Below are 20,562 nucleotides of genomic sequence, written 5' to 3' on the forward strand. Positions count from 1 at the left end.
GGCTTTGCTCAAAATATGGCCCACATTGCATCAGCATCAGAAACCTTTCAGGGAACACCTGGGTGGCTCAGTCGATGAGCATCTGCCTTCGGCTCAGGGCAGGATCCCGGGGTCCTGGGATCAAGTCCCACATTGGGCTCCCCGTAGGGAGCCTGCTTCTCCCTCTGCCTGTGTCTCTGCCCCTCTCTGTGTGTCCCTCATGAATAAATAAACAAATAAAAATCTCTCTCTCTCTCTCTCTCTTTTTTTTTTTTTTTTTTTAAAAAGAAACCTTTCAGGAGCTTGTTTCAAAAGCAGAGTCTTAGGCTCTGGCCCAGACCAACTAAATCAACATATCTATCCGTGGGGCCTGAGGATTTGTACTCTCAGAAAATACCTTAAGGTGACTGTAGAGATCACCTGGGGATCTCTGGAAGGTATGGAATTATGAGAATTCTGAATGCTGTTAATTCGTAACTTGAACCTACAGAATCAGGTTATTTTTTTTTTATTTTTTTTAAATTAATTTATTTATTTATTCGTGAGACACACAGAAAAAGTCAGAGACAGGCAGAGGGAGAAGCAGGCTCCATGCAGGGAGCCTGATGTGGGACTCGATCCTGGGACTCCAGAATCATGCCCTGAGCCAAAGGCAGACACTCAACCGCTGAGCCACCCAGGGATCCCCCAGAATCAGGTTATGATACAAGGTCTAACAAAGCTGGTTTTCCATCTGCTACTTCCAGAGCACCAGGGGACTTCACTCGTTCATTACTGAGCATGGCCTGGGCTCCCTGGAGAGTTCTGGCCAGATGAAGGTGAAAAAGGATGGTCCCTGCGTGAATATCCTAGGATAACCTCTTACATACATGTACGGGTTCTTCTAGGACTTCCAAAGTCATTCCTACCATGTGCAGATGACTCTTCAGTGCGTCTGCAAGCACCAGCTCTGGGCAGGCAAAGTAACAAGCCAAACCCATGATTTCAACCACCATCACACCTTATGACACCCAAATACTTATTTCTCCTGAGTGTGGGTGTTCAGCTGCCTATGAGACACACATTTAGAGGCTCCCCAGGCCCCCTGCTGACCCACGTGACCCTAAGGCAACACATCTTCCTCCCCACCCCACCCCAAGGCTCCCAACCTCAGTGAGTGGTATCATCATGCGGCCTGTATTTAAGCAGCAGCCGGGCCACTGCTCTCTCCAGGTACCAGGCGCCAGGTACCAGATACCTGGTCCATCCATTCAACCCCCTAACTCTCCCATTCCCTCACTTTTCTAGGTTTCTAGCAACACTCCAGGTCATCGAAATTTTCCCCCTGTATTCCTGTAATGACCGAATAAGCTCCCTTGCTCCTTCCCAAGCCACGACCACCGTCAGAGGGATCTTTTAAATACCTAAAATCTAAACATTTCACTCCCCTGCTTGGAATCTTCAGTGCTCCCCAGTGTCCTCAGGGCCTAGTCCAGACTCCTCACTGTAGCACACAAGGCTCTTCACACCTGGCCAGGCCTGAGTTTCTACCTCATTTCCCATCATTTCCCACACCCTCCCCGCCCTCCCCCCACACCCGGACACCCTCATCATGGATTTTAAGTTCATGCACTTGCTCACCTTCCTCCCCAGAACGTTCTTCTCCTTTTTCTACCTGGTCAACTCCTCTTTGCCAATCAAAACTCAAGTGTCATCTTATCCTTGAAGTCTTTTTCTGAGCCACCAAGCTGGATTAGTCTGCACTGCCTTCCTATCTTGTTCTCATTTCTCTGACAGATCTTATCTCAGCACCTTGGAATAGTCTACTTATCTTTCTATTAATCTGTGATCTCTACTAGGACAAGATCAGCCATGCCTGATTTGCCTGTATATCTCAGGGCCCGGCACAGTGTCTTCCTTTTACCAATGGCAGGGTGTGGGGGTGGAATGGACGGACAGATAAACTGAATTTACAATAGCCTCCTGCACGGAAAAAGATCTCGGAGAGACAGGATCTAGGGAAGACTGCTTCATTAAATTCACTTATTGTGACCAGAGTTTCATCTGGTCTCACAACTAGTGGGGTATATCATGTACTACACCAGGTTCTGTGCCAATATCTCTTCCCTCAGGGACCTGTGACAGTAGAGGAGACATTGCCTAAGTTAGGCTCATTCGGGTTGCAAGGAAAAGACCTGCTTGGTTTTCTTGTCTTTCTTTTCTTATTTTTTTAAAGATTTTATTTATCTATTTGACACACAAAGAGAGAGCAGCAAGCAAAGGGAAAAGGAGAAGCAGGCTCCCCGCTGAGCAAGGAGCCCAATGAGGGGCTCGATCCCATGGGCCCGGGATCATGACCCGAGCTGAAGGCAGACGCTTAACTGACTGAACCACCCAGGGACCCCCCATACTCAGGTTTCTTAGGTGCTGGTGTAAATGGCTACATTAAAATATTCCTTACATGGAAGGGTTTACTTGTACAGAGGAAAGGAAGTATGAGAGACCCCCACCCCCCACAGCAGCCCAGTTCCTCTGGAACAGCACCCCCAGTGCAAGGATGTCGAGAGGAGCTCATGGAGGAAAGAATCGATCCGCTGTTGCCCCAACAATGTTACATAACAAACCACTCCAAACACAGCATCTTAAAACGACCACCATTCCTTCACAGTGTGGTTCTACTTCTCGTGTTTCTCGTTCTCCTGGGACCAGCAATCTACCTGGGGCAGTCTTTTTATGGCAGAAGCAGAAATGCAAGAAGGACAAGCTTAACTACGCAGACATATTTCAAGCCTCTAATTGTGTAACAGCTGCTAACAATCCATTGACCCATTGGCCAAAGCAAGTCACACGGCCAGGCCTCCGAGTTGAGCAGGGACATATCCATCTACTCTAGCATAAGGAGCTTCAAGGTTACGTGGCAAAGAGCATGGATGCAGAGAGGAGGGAAGAACTGGAGCCAAGGCAATCCATGCAGTCCTGCTTTTCAGGCTACAGGTCATCGTAAAAGCAGACGACAGTGACTCCACTTTCTCTCTTCACATTTAAGCTCCATAAAAATCAAAGACTTCACACTATCCCCAGAACCTAGAACAGAGTATGATGCATCACGGGTGCTAATCAATATTTGGTGAACAAATGAAGGCTTCTTGCTGCCTCCTCCTTACATTCTCACTTCCCAGGAGATGCCATGGAATCAGACAGATGTGTTGCTATCAAATACCCTGCAGACTAAGGAGTTTAGACTTTTCCAGGAGGTAGGCCATGGGGAAGCATTGTATATTTTCAAGCAGAGGAGCACTTGTTCAAATCCGTGCTTCAGCAAGATGAACCTGTTATCGGTATTCCGAGAAAAAAAGTGAGAGGAAGCTGGCCGACCAACTGGGAGGCTATTTGCAAGAGCTCTGGTGAGAGACAAGAGGTCCTGAAGCAGAAAGCAGAGCTTGGGAAGGATGTGAGAAATCTTGTGGGGGTAGAATAAAGAGAAGAAGTCATTTTTCTTGGATGGCAAGAGAGAGGGAGGGAGGGAGGGAAAGAGGGAGGATTTGGAGCTGGGAGCCCAGGCCCCGGGGCAGATGGTCAATGGACAAGGAGCAGGCTTGTGGGCTGGAGCCAATTTGTTAGTTTGGAACTGGTTGGGTTTGAAGTGCTTCTGGGACACCCAGCTGGAGGTAGCTAGTAGACACCAACAATTCAGAACTGGCCTTCAGAAGAGATTTCTCACTAATATCTTAAATTTTCATTTATATCACACATCACATTTATAATAATACCCACTTAGGAAAACTCTCCTGAACCTGCTGGATAGTCCCACCCATTCGAGGTCAGGCAAGCAGCTTGTTGCAAGTTGTTTGGTTTTCCTAAGTCTTGGCATGGAGGAGAGAGGGATAAAGGACAACAGCAGGAAATCAGAGTCAGAGAGCCATAAGTGGCCACTGCCAGGCAGGAGCATTTTTCTTTCCCTAGAAGTTAAGACCTCCCCAAAGACAGCCCGGAACTTTCGTGCAATCAACAAATATTTGTTAGTCCCTTCTCTGTGCCAGGCACTGTGCTCAGGGCCAGAGACACAGGAAGGAGTCAGGAAACGTGCCTGCCCTCGAGGTGAAGAAGAGGGTAGAGTGATCTAGGTAAGTGCAACCAAGTGCTATAGGATCTTGGACGGATGTTCAGTGGGGGTTCGAAACAGAGGCTGGTCAATTCTGACCAGAGGGTGGAAGATAGTAACAGACACCAAAGGTTCAGGAAAGGTCCAGGTAGATAGGGATTGGACATTAATAAAGAACATTCCAGACGTAGTGCCAGCTTGATCCAGGGCTTGTGGAAGAGGTGAGCCAGCAATGCTGCATTAGCGTTTCTGAAGGGCTGGCACGGGGCAGGGTGGGGATGAGGGGGAGCAGGAAGGTGTGGAAGAGAGGGGTCAGGAGAGACGAAGGTGATGCAGGGCTCAGATTACACATGGCTTTGAACACCACATGAAGGAATTAGAAATGTAGCCAGGGCTTCCTATCCCTGAAACATTTTATGTGGGGATCCCAAAGGTCTGGCTCTCCCTTCCTTAGGAGAATGAGATAACCCATAATGAATCTGATTACTTATCTAAAAGTCAATGGAAATACTATAATCCCCTGCATGACACATTTATGATTAAAGGCTCACGAATCACGTGCATGGTGTGCTCGGTTTCAAAGCGCCGTCATGCACCTCACCTCATTTTAGTCCTTCAGGCACTAAAGAGGGCAGGTGTTAGGAACATCTGATTGACAGATGAGACATTTAGGCTTAGAAAGAGTCCCTAACAAATACTTCTCACAGTCATCATGAAAACCTCTTAAAAAAAAAAAAGAGAGAGAGAGAGAGAGAGAGATTAGTGTGAGATATCTAATTGAGGGAGGGATGTGTCCTCTGTTCTCCAGAATGAGAAAAGTGTGTCTGGTGGCCAAATGACTTTCAGAAAATTGTGTTGGTTGGGCCAGTGGTTTCCAAATGCCCTTATGCTTGTGGACCAGCTGCATCACATTCACCCAAGAGTTTCTTAATAATACACATAATAGATTTTCACTTTCAGCGATTTTCAGATTTGGTAGGTCAGGAGTGAGGAGCAGGGACTAATATATCAGGAACAAGCTCCCCAAGCGATTCTGGTGCACAGGCAGCTGGAAAATTGATCAATTGGCTTTTGATTTTGAGTAACCTGAGGCCCTGATGGTGAAGATGGGTCCCACAGGCCGCCTGCCTTGGCTTCACTCAGGTGGCTTAATAATGGTGCAATTACCAGAGGAGGATGGGGGAATGGGGTGACGGGGTGACTGGGTGACAGGGACTAAGGAGGGCACTTGATGGGATGAGTACTGGGTGTTCTACTATACATTGGCAAATTGAATTCGAATAAAATATTTCATAAAAAATCATGATGCGGTTTCCTGGACCCAACCCAGAGTCAGTCTCCAGAGGTGGGGCCCTGGAATATATATTTTATTTTACTTTATTATTTTATTTATTTTGAGAGAGACAGCAAGTGTGGGAGCGTGGAGCTGGGGGGAGGGACGGGGGCAGCGGGGGAGAGACTATCTTAAGGAGGCTATATACCCAGCACAGAGCCTGATGTGGGGCTCAGTCTCACAACCCTGAGATCATGACCTGATCGAGAGTCAGACGCTTAACTGACTGTGCCACCCAGGCACCCCTAGAATCTATATTTTAAATAAGCTCCCAAGATCTGCTTGTTCATTTACCTACAAATATCTCCTTAGGTCTTGCTATGTGACAGACACCATTCCACTTGGGTGTCATGGTGAATAAGACCCACAACATCCCTCTCCTAAAGACACTTGGATTTCAGCTCAGGTCTTTGAACACTGGGGTTTGACACCACCTGCCTTAAAATAACAGTGTTGCTATAAGACTAAAAAGATAAGTAGAGACGATGGAAATCTCAAAGAAAAGCAGTTTGGAAATGGAAAGGATGTAAGGCGGAGTCCTCAGTAACAGGACTTCCTTCCTGTTCCTTCCAGTTATCCATTGCTGGTCACAAACCACTCCCAACACAGTGGCTGAAAACGACAATTTTTAATTTTTAAAAAATATCTCATGATTCAATGTGTTGGCTGAGTGGTTCTTTTACTGGTCTTCTCTGGGTTCAGCTGAGACAAACCTGCACGGCTGTGCCTCTCTCCTCTCTCCTCTTCATCCTGGGCTTCTAAACAGCGTGGTGGTCTCAGGGTTCCAACAGGGCCAGTCCTCGTGCACAAGTGTCTGTTAAACATCTACTTGTGTCATGTTCACTGATGTCCCATTGGCCAAATCAAGTCACTTTGGCTAAGCCTCTGTGTGGGAGGGGACAACACACGGGTGTGTACATCAGGAAGTCAGTTTGGTACAAGTCTTTTGTGTAATATTCAACCACAGTTCCTCTGGCTGTCTCTTGATCTTGGGCTTTCTTTGTGTGTCTTCACATCTTTTCTGCTGTGTTTAAATTTCTAGGAGGGAATCCAACTGATCATGCTAAGTGTCTCCCTGGCTCATGGGCTTCCCAACCAATGGGGATTCTAGGACTCAGAAGAACTGCCAAGAGGCCTGGTATAAGGGAGATGAGGTGGCCATGGGGATCATAGGTACCATAGTTAAACCTCCCACAGAAGAGTCATGAAATTCCTGTGGTCAATGCTACAGTCACCCGGATATAAAAATACCTTCCCATATGATTATCTGAGAAAAAAGCTTTATGTTTGCTACTGGTCACATAGATTTTAAAAAATATTTCATTCTTATTTTTGAAGTGCTATACATATGTTGTAGAAGATTTGAAAAATATGAAGAAAATCACCAGTTGTTATAAACTGAACGTGTCCCGCCAAAATGTCTAGGTTGAAATCTAATCCCTAATGTGATGAATTTGGAGGTGGGGCCTTTGGCAGGTGATTAGGTCATGAACGTAGAGCCCTCATGATTGGGATCCGTGGCCTTATAAAAGAGACCCCAAAGAGTTCCCTCACCCCATTCTATTGGTGAGAACAAAGTGAGAAGAAGCTGTCTATAAACTTGGAAGCACGTCCTCACCTGACACTGAATCTACCAATGCCTTGATCTTGGAATTCCCAGCCTCCAAAACTGTAAGAAATAAATGTTTGTTGTTTATAGGCCACCCAGTGTATGGTATTTTGTTGTAGAAGCCAAACAAACTAAGACATCGGATAGATATATCATTATCTAGAAGTCATTACTCTTAATATTTTACTATACTTTCAGGATTTTTTATGTTCATAAATTTATTTTTTTTTTACAAAGTTATGCTATGAATACAGCTTTGTCTTACACTCTTTTTTTTTAATTTTTATTTATTTATGATAGTCACACACAGAGAGAGAGAGAGGCAGAGACATAGGCAGAGGGAGAAGCAAGCTCCATGCACCGGGAGCCCGACGTGGGATTCGATCCCGGGTCTCCAGGATCGCGCCCTGGGCCAAAGGCAGGCGCCAAACTGCTGCGCCACCCAGGGATCCCTGTCTTACACTCTTTATCTAAACTATATCACAAGCATTTCCCCAGGTCATTACAAACTCTTTGTAAAATAATTTTAAGAGTTATAGGGTAATCGGTGGAACACAGGGTTGCATATTCATTCAGTCCCTTATTTCATATTTTTAGCAATTATCAACAGTGCTAAAATAATCCATTTCTATTCATAAGGCTTTATCTGCATTTGGATTTTTCCTCTGAATAGATTGGGTCCATATTTTTTTTTCTTTGAATAGCATGGTTTTCAAGATCACTTCAGTGTTTCTTAATAAATAGCAAAGAGAGATTTTTCCTCCTGGATGGGACGGGTACTCTCCTCGGCTCCACACACCAAGGCTGGTTTGCAGAAGGGGTGTACTTCCTCTTGCTCTGCAGTCCTTGTCTCTCCTCATTTCCGTGTGGGCGCACAGGATAGCCAGGCTGGGTTGGCTTTTCAATGACTTCACCAGAACCAGAGACAGAGCTGTACATGTTCCCACGGTCACCTCTTTATCCAAACCATGGAAAACTGACTTTTTTTTTTTTTCATAACTGGCACAGGCTGTGTTTGGGTCAGGAACCCAACATTAACTACAAAGACTGACCTCAACCCAGGGAACTTGAGAAGAAACTAGATAACACTGTTGGGAAATTGTTCTCTCATGTGAATTGGCATTTGAAATATGCGCTAGTATTATGTACATTTTTTTATGCCAATGAACCAAATGTAATGGAAAATAATATGCTGGCCTTAGGAAGTCAAGGGACTTGGACTGACAGAAACACATCAATAAAGCAATCCAATTTCAACTAATTTTCTCATTCTTCACACTCTTATTAGGTGCCAAATTCTATCTAGGTTCCCATCATAAAAAAAAAAATGATGTGAGTTCACAGTTGGGGCAGCTGGCTTGCTCAATTGTATGTGATGTGTTAAGCGTAAATCTAGTGGGATCTAAATGCAGAAGGAGGGGCTCCTGAGACTGCCTATGCAGTCAAAGAAAGCCTCCTCTTACTCAGATTGTAAACGACCGAGAGAGAAATGAAGACTGCCCTCAATCCTTTGGACCCTATAATGTAAGGATAAAATATTTTCATGGGTGCTGACAAAACCGGGGCAGCTTCCCAAGCTTGAGACTGATCATGATTCTAGATTACAGTGAAATTGAAACTGCAAGACATCAAGGAGTTTTTAGGCCCCCTCTATTCCCTGGTAATTTCTATGATGGATTTTATTCACCCTGTGGTTCCTGGTCCTACTGCCCAAAGATGAAGGTCATGGGCCCCAGAGCTGGTTTGGAATTAGCTCACGCAGCAACCCAGGTAGACAACAAAGGGGTGTGTCCTTGACCTGTAGACCTCTGCCTGCACAAGGAGGTGACTCCCAAGTGTGGAGAGGCAGGGGCGATGTCCTAATTCCTTTAATTGTTTTACATAGAAATTGAGAGTGCACAAATTAATCATACTTTATTTGAGACACTACTGCTCATTTTTCTCCCTTAGCTTATCTTCTATATCTTCTTATATTCCCTATGTATCTACATCTGTCTGTATCTCTTTTCTGTCTATTGGCCACTTAATTATTAAGCTCGCAAGCAGAATTCCAGAAAGAACTCCAGAAGGATTTTAGATATGCCAGAACTTCTTGCTTATTGCAGAGAGGCAGGCAATTTTTGAGAAGAGACTCATGGCCCTTTGCATACCTTGCTCAGAAATAATAGTCACAGCCCACATGGCATCATGACATCATGACCCCATTGAGAAGATTTTCCAAGAGCCTTCCAAAAGGGGCATGTACATTGATAACTACATGGGAGTCAGCACACGATGAGAAGCATGAAAGAACAGACCAAAACTGCAGGGGTGCAGGGATTAGACTGTTCATAACCACTTGGGGTAACCTAGGAAGAGGTAGCTTGTCAGATAACTTCAAAAGAAGGGTAGGATTTCAACAGGCAGCGAGGGTCAAATGATCTGTTTTAGGAGGTTGACATGAGTTGCCTTCATTCTTCAAGAGGAAGTAAGAAAGATTTGCCAGATTGGGCCAGATGACAAGGCTGGGCAAGGTGGTGGCATTGAAGACCAAACTAGGAGAAGCCCAAGGAGATAAAGAAATGGACAGAGAGTAATGTTTTCTGATATAATAGCTGGGGAACTTCACCCTGGATCAGAGAATTTTGCGTGAAGAAGAACAATATCTGGGTAGGCCTTGGTGGCTGCCACATGAAGTCTGTCCCTGATCACTGCCCAGGTGTGTTGGCAGAAAATCATACGACTCTCATTAACCGGGACGCTGTATGTGAGGATGGCTTGCCTTAGGAACTCTGATGTCCCTGGCCGAACACGGATTCCTTAAACTTCCCATGTGACTCGTGTTTATGGAGGCATCGCTGGACTATCTGTTTGGACTTCAATGCAGTGACTGTGTGTACCATGGAAAAAATGAGAGCAACATCCTAGCAGGACGCCGGGGCGCAGTTGAGGAAATCCTGTGGTGTGTCATCCACGCAACACTAGAAGGTCACCAGAGCACTGGGCAGGCTGAACAGTGCCCCCTGTTCTTGAAATGTCACCAGGGATTGGAAGCACAGTTTTCTTTGGGGGCCAGATCAGGTTTCTAGTGTCCCCGAGGATAGAATGGTCAGCCAAGCAAGAACAGATTTCAGATGATCGTCTTTCCACGCCTGTGACTTCCAGGCAAGGCGTGGGTAGCCACTCTGTCTTACTTCCCGGCCGTTTTCTTACCAGCTGTGTCAGGAAAGCATCATTCTTGACCTCGGGATCACTGAAGTGATTTTTCTTATTCCTTTATCCTCCTCCAAAGCGCTCTTTCTGTTCCATCCCTCAGCCACATGAATTGCCAGTAGGAGTAAGAGCCCGTGACCTATGGTTCTTTCGAGCAAGCTACACCGTGTTACGCCCTGCTGTTATTCATAGTTACGGCCTTGATTTGTCAAGTAACCTGGGCTTTGTATTTGGCCAGTAAAATTTAGAGGGACTCAAAACGTAAAACAAAACAATTTTTGAAAAACCATCATGCATGCATCATGATATATTTTTTTCCCCACAGAGAATGTACTTTTAAACAGGTTACACATCACATGGTACATAATTCAGAAGGAACAAAAGGGTTTATGGCAAAAGGTAAACACTCATCCCTCCCCTGCCCCCACTTGTCCAATTCCTCTTCAGGAGGTAATGACCTTCTCAGTTTCAGTTTTGTGTGTACTCTACACACTCCAATGTGTTTATTTTAGTGTCTACTCCTCTCAGCAAACATCACCACCACTGTGACTATCACCATTACCACCTCCTCTCCAGTCACATGGTTCGCTTCCTCCTGGCCCCAGGAGAGCATGGTCAGGTGGATGGAGTCAGAGATCCAAGGTCAAGAGTAGAAAGCAGAAAGACTGGCAGCTCTCTACTAGGGGTCCCTATTTGCCTGCAGGAGATGCCCTCTCTCTACCTCCTGTCCCCTCTCTTTCTACCCCTTTAAATGGTTAAGAAGCTGAGCCTGTGGTCCTTCGCCCCATCCATCTAAGTAAGCATCAGTGATTTCTACAGGACCACGGTCATCTCTTGGTAAAATTTCCCATCCTCTTAGTTTATCAGACTAGGTTCTTAGTGTGGAGGCTACAGGACAGAAATTATAAAACTTCAGTGTACAAAAGATTTCTTTTTTTTAAAGATTTTGTTTATTTGAGAAAGAGAGAGCACACACGTGTGTGCACACACGAGTGGGAGGAAGGGCAAAGGGAGAGGGAAAAGCAGACTCCCCACTCAGCAGGGAGAGGGCTCCATCCCAGGACCCTGGGATCATGACCCGAGCTGAAGGCAGACACTTAAACGACTGAGCCACCCAGGCACCCCTTTATAGTTAATTATAAAATGCAGGTTCTTGGAGTCCACAAGCAGAATCAGAAGCTCTGAGCTGAGGCCAGAAGCCTGCTTTTACACAAGGACTCCATCTCTCAAGGTGATCATGATGTGTGGTTCTGGATCAAAGTTTAAAAAATGCTGCTTTCAGTATTTCCCAGACTCTACTCCCTAGAATCTTCTATTAGGGTATTCCTTGAATCTTTCCTTTAATGTTGCTGATTTTTCGAAGCCATGACCTCTGTATGACTATTCTATATTCCCTGGGTATTTTTCTCTCTCTCCTTCTATTGTTGGACATTTGAACCTTAAAGGTGTGGTTGGGAGACTTGACAAACCCATTCTCCCCAGCTTTTGTAAGATGACACCACCCACTGCTTAACCACCAACAGCCACAGTTCAGGATACCAACTCTCATTCCCTACATTTGTCATCATTTCTCTTTGTCTCTAAAGCTACAACCTTCTGCTGCCATTACAAGAGCAGGTTTCCGAAATCCCTAGACTTACCTTTCCATTTCTCGTGTAGCAGCAAATCTATATGGTGGTCCATGGGCCTACTATTTTTAAAGATTTTTAAAATTTATTTATTCATAAGAGACACAGAGAGAGACAGAGAGACAGAGGGAGAAGCAGGCTCCCCATGGGAAGCCCGATACAAGATTCGATTCCCAGGACCTTGGGATCACGACGCGAGCCAAAGGCAGATGCTCAACCACTAAGCCCCCCAGGCATCCCACCACTGAGCCACCTGGGCAGTTCCCGTGGACCTATAATGGTCCTTCCGGTCCTCTGGTACATCCACAGTGTGTGCACCAGGAAATTATTTTTCCAACTCAGGTGTGTGTATCCCTAAGCATTCATCAAGTGTTCTTAAAGGTCCGAGATCCCTCTGAGATAACTGGTTACATTATTTTTGCATTTACGTGATAATATTAAAAATGTATGCATACTCGGGATCATATGGCTGACTCTCTTATAACAGAGGCCTGCCACATGGAGCCCTGCTTGGGCTCCTTGCAGGGAGCCTGCTTCTCCCTCTGCCTGTGTCTCTGCCTCTCTCTCTGTCTCTCATGAGTAAATAAAGAAAATCTTAAAATAAAATAAAATTGCAACTCCCCAACCACCTCACGTCGAGCACCCTTTCTATGAGCCTTACCCCGGTCTCTTAACATACAACATAATTCACCGGTTTATCATGCTTGTTGTTCATTGTCTGGCTTGCCCTGGTAGAGCATGAGAGCAGAAATTGTTGTTTCTTTTGTTCACTTATGTCTACCAAGCACTTAGAGCAGTGCCTGACACACAGTAGGTGCTTCATAAACATGTGATGAATGGGGCAGCCCCAATGGCCAGTGGTTTAGCACCGCCTTCAGCCCAGGGTGTGATCCTGGAGACCCAGGATCAAGTCCCACATAGGGCTCCGGGCATGGAGCCTGCTTCTCCCTCTGCCTGTGTCTCTGCCCTCTCTCTCTCTCTCTCTCTCTCTCTGTCTCTCATGAATAAAAATTTTTAAAAAATGTGGTGAATGAATCCACAACGCTGCTCTTGTACCCAAGCCAAGTTCGTTCATCAAAGGACAAAGGACAAGACTCCTTTGGTGGTGGAGATTTGCAATGGAAAGACACTTTTCAATGGATCCCACTTTAGGCTAACAATTTGTGTTTCTCAAGGGGACATCCACGAAGTCCCAGAGTCCCAAGAACACAGGCTGAGGGGATGAACTGCGTCCTGAGTCAGACGAACACCCCTCCACAGGCTCCTGACTAGGCCACTGACCGACCACTCCTTCCTCTCCCTCCCTCCTGGGCCTGGAGCAGACATTCTGTCAACTGCCAGTGCCGGTCAGGGCAGGGTTGCCTGCACTCTCCGTGAAAGGTACCTCTCATGTGTCTGTACAATTCCACAGTAGCTGTTTCCCCTCTCTCCGCCATTTTGTTTGGCTTGCCAGCTTTTAAAGCTTGTTTCGCTTTTCCTGATCATGAAAGAAACCTACCGTAAAATAAGATTTAGGGACATAGCAAAGAAATAGATGCCCAAAGACCTGAGGTTCTCCTATAAGAGCTCCCTTCCATACCTTGTTTCTCTGCTTGTAAATGCAACACTCAGATAGAGTCACCATTAGTATTTTGGTGCAGTTCTTTCCAGTCTTTTTTCTATGTGCATGTATTAAGTTGAAATATAGGAAGTTGCCAATGTTCAACCGTTATCGACCTACAAAACGGCCATTTTATGTGGTTTGGCTTAGTAATTCAGCGCGGAGGCCATACTATTTATATAATTTTACATTGTATTCTTTTCGCTTGTCATTAACAGCACCACTTGCCCATGTATTTGGCGATGCTTAGGCCCTTCATGAGCTTGCATTAACAACACAAATAATTGATGAGCATTAGCATCTCAGCTGGGAGCCCTGCCCTGTAAATCATTGAAACTGTCTATGTGGTGCCCAGACTTCCTGAGTTTGATGTGAATGACAATCCTCAGTGATTCTTCCAGGAAATCCTTCCTATAAATGCCCCCAGCCAATTGCCTGTGTGCAGTGCTTGGCACCAGATTTTCTGTCCAAACGGCAGCTTCTGGGAATATGCTAGTAACTGTGTCCAGTTGCACATCTTGCATTCCTCTTGTACGAACCTGGTCCATTACGAGTGATGCCTACTGGCTTCGTGGCACACCTTCTTCTCCAATGAAATGACCCTTTGGCTTTCTGTGTTTCTTGTTGTTTAGTGATTTCTGGGCCAGGAACAGTCAACCAGCATTACTAAAAGAGAGAGTTGGGGTGTTTTGTTTTGTTTTTGTTTATCAGCAGTAGGAGGAGGGCTGCTCTTAGGGCTCTGGCTTTCTCTTGGCAAACATCGTCAGGACTATCAGCCCTGTATCTTTTCATCACAGTAAAGTTCTGAGAAGTCCGTGGGCCAGGTAGTTCCATTATACTGTGATTTTGACTCCCAAATGATTACCCAGGGAAAAATAATCTATGTTTGGACTGGCCTCATGATCTGGGACTTGGGATGGCCTTAGTCTTGACAAGGCCTCTATTTGCTCTCAATTTGGCTGGGTTCAACCACACAGACTAAGAAAGTTATGTGTCCATCCAAAAGCTTCATTTCCATAAAGTTTGGGAGCTTATGATATAACATCAACTGTCATTGCTGATAATAATGTCATGTCACTCTAGGTGCAACAGCTGAAAAGGATGGACTTTAACATTTTGGCTCCAACAATAAAATAGTAACAGGAAGCCAGAACATTTAAAGGCAATCTGCAGCCTGCAAGCACATCAAAGGTAGAAAAAATAAGGCAAAAAAGACACAAAATGAAAGAATATGTGGTTTCTCTTCTGATCAATACATTGTAAGCTACTACACAGGCAGGCAGTGTTATAAACTCTAACACCCTGGCTTTGAGGTCAGACCGTGTTCAGTCCTAACCTTGTCTCTTACTAGTTGTGAATGGCTCCTAGATTGTTTCCTCTTCTATAAAACTGAGCTAGAAACACCCATCCTGGAGAGTGACTATGAGGATTAAAGACACATTATATGTAAAATGTCAAGCGTACTTGAGCCTAATAGTAACTATTGTTTTATTATGATTAGACTTTCCCAAAACTTCACAAATTTGTAATTTGGCCTTTTGCTGTTTATTACTGCAAACACAACACTGTGACAATAATAAACTTGTGTTTTTCGTGTTTTTTTAGCAATAAACTCAAAGAAACCAACCACACTCCTTCCTCCCCCCCCCCATTAAATTATTGACATTTTCCCATATTTCTTTCCAGTCTGGGTGAATGTGCAGACATAATCTCTATGAAGTGTATTTGTGTTTTCAGCTTTTCCCTCCCTCTGAACATTGTACTTTAAGTTTCCCCCTGCTGCAGTATGGTCTACTAGCTTAGTCTAAACTAGTTATTATTTCAACGAATATACCATAACCTAACCATTCTGCTGATTTCGGACATTCATTAGTTTCCAGTTCGCGGAATATTCTTTCCTTTTGTTCCTGCTTCTGTTTATGGTGATCGAAATGCGCAATTTTACAAAGATCTAGGTCTCTTTCCCTTATGTGTGCAGATATGTTTTCGCTTGAATATAAGAACACTGTTTAAGCTCATGACTGTTGAATGTGGGGAAAGAAAAGGTAGTTACTGCCTCAGCCGTCACGGAAGGCAAACTGAGACAACTCCAAGAATCCGCATGTCGGTGACGGTAACGTTTCCTTGCAAGCACTTGGCAAGCTAGTAGCAGATGACACACTGAGGTAGGCGCTCAGGACATGGATCTTTTTCTATTTTATTATTTATTTATTTATTTTATTATTTATTTATTTATTTATTTATTTATTTATAAAAAACATATTTTATTTATTTATTCATAGAGACACACACAGAGAGAGAGAGGCAGAGACACAGGCAGAGGGAGAAGCAGGCTCCATGCAGGGAGCCTGACGTGGGACTCGATCCCTGGTCTCCAGGATCACACCGCAGTCCGCAGGCGGCGCTAAGCCGCTGAGCCACCAGGGCTGCCCCACGGATCTTTTTTTTTAATTTATTTTTTAAGATTTTATTTATTTATTCATGAGAGACACAAGCAGAGGGAGAAGCAGGCTCCACGCAGGGAGCCCGAGGTGGGACTCGATCCCAGCACTTCAGGATCAGGCCCTGGGCCTAAGGCAGGCGCCCAACCGCTGAGCCACTCAGGTGTTCCAGGACATGGATCTTTAAAGTTGGATTAAACACGTTCACTTTTTTTTTTTTTTTATCCCGTTCAGCCCTCACATTCCGCCCAGATCCAAGTGATAGGTATTCGAGTTATTGGAAGCACAGAGAGGGTAAGGGGCTTGGCCCAGATCACACAGCGCAGAGGGCAGAGAATAATGCCTTTTGGAGACTCTGAACTCCCAGGTTTCCTACTGCGCTTTGCAGGGGGGCGGGGGGCGCCCCCAGGCCCTCCGGGAGGTGTCGACAACCAAGGAGGTGCGGGCTGGGCTCTGCGGGGGCGCCCCCGGGAGACCCCTCCTCTCCTCCCGGGGCTCCGAGCATGCCCAGTGAACCCCCGTCCGGCTCCACGGGCGGGGCGGGCGCGGCGGCTCCAGGGTTTGCGAGCCACCGGAGGGCGGGGCAGGGCCGGGGCAGGGCCGGGGCGGGGCCTGTTCCTGGGACTCCGCGCCCGGGTCGGAATTCCCCCCGACGCGCCCGCTGCGGTGGCGCTCCCGGGACCGGGACCCAAGGAGGTGCCAGGGGCTGCCGGCGGCCACCGAGTGGCCCCGGGGCAGACCGGCCCCCAGGACCGCGGGCACCCCGGTCGGGACCGCGCGGCCTTCCCCCCATTCACACATTCACTCCACAAACAATGTTTGAGCGCTCACTGTGTGCCACGTGCCGCCGGACGGGAGCTGGGACGCCGCAGGTAAGACCGGCAGGGCCGCGCAGCTGCAGCGGGTCCCTAGGGTTAGACACAGAAGTCAGCGCAGGAGAGGGACAGTCACCTCGCCGACCCCATCTCCTACTCGGTCCTCCTTGCAAAGCCCTAAGGTGTCGCCCCTTAGTGTCCGCACCAGGTGTCCCCTGTGCGGGGCTGCAACGTCACCTTCTCAAGGTCACTCCCACAGGCTGATGAGAGCGCCTCTTTGAGAACCGTCTCCCCTAGACCATCACCCCCTTACCCTGTTCTTTTCCCCTTTTGGGGACTCCCACCACCCTCTAATATCCCCGCACAGCTTGCGGGTTTACCCGTTGATTGGTGCCTGCCTCTCTTTCCCCCAAACTCCACCTGGGGACAGGGTCTTTGCCTGTTTACCCGGCGTGAAGAAGCGGGAGTAAGGTGACCAATAATTCTTCGCTGAATGGCTCCATGGATGATGATCAACGTGAAGGAAATGAAATGGGGGCATGGAGGGTGTCCAGGAACAGGGTGTTGATTTAGCAAAGGTGCTCGGGCCAGGCCTCTCAGATAAGGAGGACCCAGGTACGAGGGGAAGGTGCCAGCCGCGTACAAGGCCGGGCAAAGAAGTCCCACACGGCGGGAGGGGGACAGGCGTGTGCAAATGTCCTGAGAGTCTGGGGGACCGAAAGGTGCCCGTGGGGCTGCAGGAAGGCCGGGGTCAGAGGAGCTGTCAGAGGGCAGCAGCGCCCAGACTGGGGCGGGGAGAGGGGACAGGGGAGGGGGGGTGGCAGGTACCGAGAGATTCTGGAAGAAGGTTTGAGCCGGAGAGCTTGCCGGAGGAGCGGGAGGAGCCGGGACTGCGAGTCCTCCTGTCTGAGGCGGGCTGAGCGCCGTCTGCGCGACCTTCCTAAGCACAGACCCACGGAGGGCCCGGCGCACAGTAGGTCCGGTCCCGGGAAATGGTGAGGGAGCGGACGCCGCGGGCCTGCGCCAGGGCCCGGGGCCGGGGCCCGGGGCGCGGGGCGGCGCGTCGGGGCGCGCCAGGCCGGGGCGGAGCAGGGGCGCCCCGCAGGGCGGCCCGGGCGCCCGCCCCCCGCCCCCCGCCCCGCGCGCGGGCCCGTCGCGGCCAGCCCGGCCGGCGGGAGCCGCCCGCGGGCGGCACTGGGCATGCTCAGACGGCGGCCAGGTCGCGGCGCGAGCGAGCTTCCGCGCCGCCCGCTCGCGCGACCTACCTGGGCGCCCCGCGCCCCCGGATGCTGCAGGTACGGGCGGGCGCGACCCCGGCGGCCCCGGGCAGGGCGCGCGGCTCCCCGGGGCTGGGGCGCGCTCCGAGCCGCCCCGCCCCCACCCGGCCCCGCGAGCGCGGCGGGCGGGCAGGCGGGCGGGCGGGCGGGCAGGGGGCGCCGCGCCCCGGGGTCCCGGGCGCCACGTCGGGGCGGGGGGGGGGGCCCGGGCCGCGCTCACCTGGCGGGGCGGCGGCGGCGGCGGCGGGAGGGAGCCCGCGGGGCGGGGTGGGGCTCGGTCCCGGGCGGGACGCGGCGGCGGCGGCGGCGGCGGCGGGGCGTGGGCGTGGGCTCCGACCCGGGCAGGGGCGGACCGGGCCGGCGACCCGGGAGGGCCCCCGCCGCCGCCGCCGCCCCAGCCCCAGCCCCAGCCCCCGGCACCGGGGGGCGCGCGGCCCCGCGGGGAGCCAGCCGGGCGCGGCGGCCAGACCTTCCCGGCTCCCGGGGCGAATCCGCCTCTCGGCTTTCAAAGATGGCATTTCCTGGGCCTGGCACGAACTCCAGCGCCGATAAACCCTCCCCGTTCCGCGGGCGATAGGGAATGATTTATCAGGTACCTGCGGTGAGACAGCTGCAGTGGGGGAGTGCCTGTGAGGTGGGCCAGCCCCCCATCCTCCCATCCTCCCCTCCCCTCCCCACCCCACCCCCACCCCCACCCCGAGAAATTCCCATTTTCAGCGACCTGAACTTACTGAGAAGTTGCGGTTGCCTTAAAAATTCATGGGAAGTTGAGACAACTTGACACCTGGGTTTTCCAGAGCTGGTGGAAAGAGCTTGTGACTTGGAACCTGGAGACCTCCGTTCAAGTTGGGCTCCCCCAGGCCAGCTGGTGACCTTGGGCGACTTGTTTAACCTCTCTGATCTTCCATTTCCTCCCCTGCTAACAGCCGGTAATGATGCCCACCTCACTCGGTGGTTGGGTGGATTAAGTGGGATAAATTATGTGGAGGTGTTTGGCACCGTGCCCAGCACAAAGCAAGGGAGCAGTTGGCGTGATGTGAATTTAATTCGTTTAGAGACCCTCGTGGCTCCCATTTGACCAGGAAATTAGAATTACGAAAGCATCTTCAGGGCCTGGTGGCAGAGTGACAGACCCTGTCTGGTGCCCTGGAGAACTGCAGAAGTCAAGGGCTTCGGAAAGACAATTCAGCCGAATTGTAGTCGGAGAGCATCTTAGTTAAAAGCAGTTTTATACATTCAGAAACTCCAGAAGTTGGCAGTTCAGCTTTACTTACAAAAGAGCTGTTTTGCAAGATGATCCATCTTGCGAATGTTTAAAGAGATGATGCGAGGAAGAACAGCCTGGTTAGGAGGATTTCTGTTCTAAAAAGCTCTCCTACCCAACTTTCCCTATTATTTAGATCGGGGTTTCTTAACCTCAGCACTGTTAACATTTGGGGTTGGATGATTTTTTTTTTTCTTTTTTGTGGGGCCTGTCCAATGCATTGCAACATGTTTAGCAGCATCCCTGGTCTTAGCCGGTAGATTCCAGTAGCAATCCTTCTCCCTCAATGGTGCCAACCAAAAATGTCTCCAGCCGTGGCCAAGTGTCTCCTGGAGGAGGGCAAAATATCTCCTCTCCCCCTTTAGAACCACCCTGCTGTCGTTGGCCTACCTGAGTTGTTCGAGAATTTTATCTTATGTTTGTTTAACTCGCCTTTTATAGCTTCATAGAACTGTACAGGGTGCATCCACGTGCATCGCCTCAATTTGTACAACCGCCCCATGAGGCCAGGTGTTTTTCCCATTTTACAGATGAGGCAATTGAGGTCTTAAACAGCCATCACAGGGTATTGGCCTAGGGGATATAACTCAGGTCTTCTGCTTCTATGGGCAGGTCTTTTGCTTCTGCATCAAGCGGCTCTTTATTGTATGGAGACTTGCAAATAGATGACTTTCCTGGCGATTAAATCAACATGTAAAGGAGACTGGAAGCTGGAAACCTTCCTGAGATTGACTAGTTGAAAATTAACAACGGTAAGCTATTATCTGACAGAGAGTAGGCTGTTCTAGTTAAATATTCTAGTTTATAGTGAGCTCCCATAAATCCCACATACACTTAATGGAATACCAATTTGCAGAGAATTAGAGTAGAATAAAACATGCCTAATACTCTGTATTGATCCTGAATTGTCTCTGGTGATTTGCCATCTCCTAAAACGGACTCTTATATGTAAATTAGGCATTAGCTGAGGAATGTAAAAGGTCAAGTTACCGAAGGCATTTTTCTGAGTGGCATTCCGTTCAAGCAAGCATTTATTGAACTGCTTCTGTATATTAGATGCGGTGCTTGGGTGGGGATGCTGAGTAGGCCAGTGGACCCCAGCAAACTCAGGGTACCTGGAAGAAATTCCCTGCAAGGAGAGGGCAGGTCCTCGGGGACAGCTGGGAGCAGGAGAAAGAACCCAACTTAACACAGTCAAATTCAGGAAAACTCACGGCTTCACCATTCCTGTTTTGAAAGTCTTCTCTCACATTTTTTCATAGAGAAGAATTCTAGTAGCTTTTAACCTCAGTCAAGTGGCAGGAACTTGGTCAGAGACAAATCTTATCCCTGAAAGAAGTTGG

General features: G+C 48.5%; 1 protein-coding gene across 9 annotated transcripts in view; it reads left to right on the forward strand.

Moving 5' to 3' along the window:
• Positions 1-20,562, forward strand: part of PTPN3 (protein tyrosine phosphatase non-receptor type 3) — a 146,050-nt gene that overhangs the window by 18,775 nt on the left and 106,713 nt on the right. The window contains exons 1-2 of one of the 9 annotated variants that reach the window (XM_055301958.1): positions 15,755-16,735; positions 19,832-19,971. The exons of 3 other annotated variants lie outside the window; for them this stretch is intronic. The gene's annotated coding sequence lies outside the window, so the exon portion shown is untranslated. Of the gene's footprint in view, positions 1-15,754; positions 16,736-17,870; positions 17,974-18,711; positions 18,885-19,831; positions 19,972-20,562 lie in introns of those variants that run through there. 5 more of the 9 variants (XM_055301957.1, XM_055301959.1, XM_055301960.1 and 2 more) reach the window with 5 other exon arrangements.

Source organism: Nyctereutes procyonoides, unplaced genomic scaffold (assembly GCF_905146905.1).
Source record: "Nyctereutes procyonoides isolate TBG_1078 unplaced genomic scaffold, NYPRO_anot_genome, whole genome shotgun sequence".
Taxonomy (NCBI): domain Eukaryota; kingdom Metazoa; phylum Chordata; class Mammalia; order Carnivora; family Canidae; genus Nyctereutes; species Nyctereutes procyonoides.